This window comes from Sorex araneus, chromosome 1 (assembly GCF_027595985.1).
Source record: "Sorex araneus isolate mSorAra2 chromosome 1, mSorAra2.pri, whole genome shotgun sequence".
NCBI lineage: Eukaryota > Metazoa > Chordata > Mammalia > Eulipotyphla > Soricidae > Sorex > Sorex araneus.
In genome coordinates, this window is record NC_073302.1 from 330786614 (window position 1) to 330787673 (window position 1060).

The 1060-nt window shown below is 42.5% G+C and overlaps 1 non-coding gene across 1 annotated transcript; it reads right to left on the minus strand.

Moving 5' to 3' along the window:
- Positions 1–333: 333 nt before the first annotated feature.
- LOC129401210 (U4 spliceosomal RNA) lies at positions 334–467 on the minus strand. Its single transcript, XR_008628150.1, has one exon. It is a non-coding gene; the product is annotated as a U4 spliceosomal RNA (small nuclear RNA).
- Positions 468–1060: the final 593 nt, after the last annotated feature.

A 1060-nucleotide genomic window follows, 5' to 3' on the forward strand; every position in this document is an offset into this window, starting at 1 on the left:
AGAGAATGACTAAAATGGTGAGAGGACCTAGGAGCTGAGCTGACAAACACGAAATCCTTGGGAAAGAGGGAGCAGAAGCTGCGGGAGAACCCAGGATCTCAGGTCTCAGGCTGCCTTTGGGCTTGGAGATGGCCAGCCACTCCCCCTTCTCCATGCTCCGAGTGGTAACTGACCCTCAGGAGGTGAAGGTTACATAGAAATGAACAAAAGTATCACTATCTGCTTCCAGAAGCAGGCATTCAATTTAACAACTAGAACTTGGGTCTGTTACCAAGACATCCTTGGGAATTAGACCTTAACTAAGCCCTTAACTAGCTGGAACCCACTCTAGGGGTTCAAGATAAGAACACAAATATTTCCTAATGTATTCAAGTGCTAGATCTTTAGTGAGTAATTAAGTTTTCAATTAGCAATAATCGCGCCTCAGATAATCCTCATTGGCTATGATATTCCCACCACTCAAAGCTTTAGTGAGTAATTAAGAAAAGCTTGACAACCTTTGGATTTTTCACCTTTGAGGCTAGCTACCAGCCTTTGGCCTCTGGGCATCAGTGTGAATTATCTTTCCTATATGAACAAAATGCCAGATTTCTGCTCTGACATGTCTGACCCAGCTCTTACAGTTGAGGGTATTGCAATGATATCACCAAGGATGTGTTAAGTTAACACAAGACTTAGATCCAAAGATTGGCTTTTCTTCTTTCTAAACCATGTGATCTCTCTGAATCTAGACTTTTCTGTAAAGAGGGGGACTGATAAAACATTACATGATTGTAGCCCGTGATATTGGGTGTGTTTAGCATTCATAAATAGTTAAAGTTTGTTCTTTATTTTTTGGGGATATTTTTTGCTTTTTTTAGGTCACACCCAGCGATGCTCTGTGGTTACTACTGGCTCTACACTCAGGAGTTACTCGTGGTGGTGCTTTGGGAACCATATGGGATGCCAGGGGTTCAACCCAGGTCAGCCGCATGCAAGGCAAACGGCCTATCCGCTGTACTATCACTCTGGCCCCTTAAAGTTTGTTAAATGACACTTTTCTAATGCCAATTTTTATAAG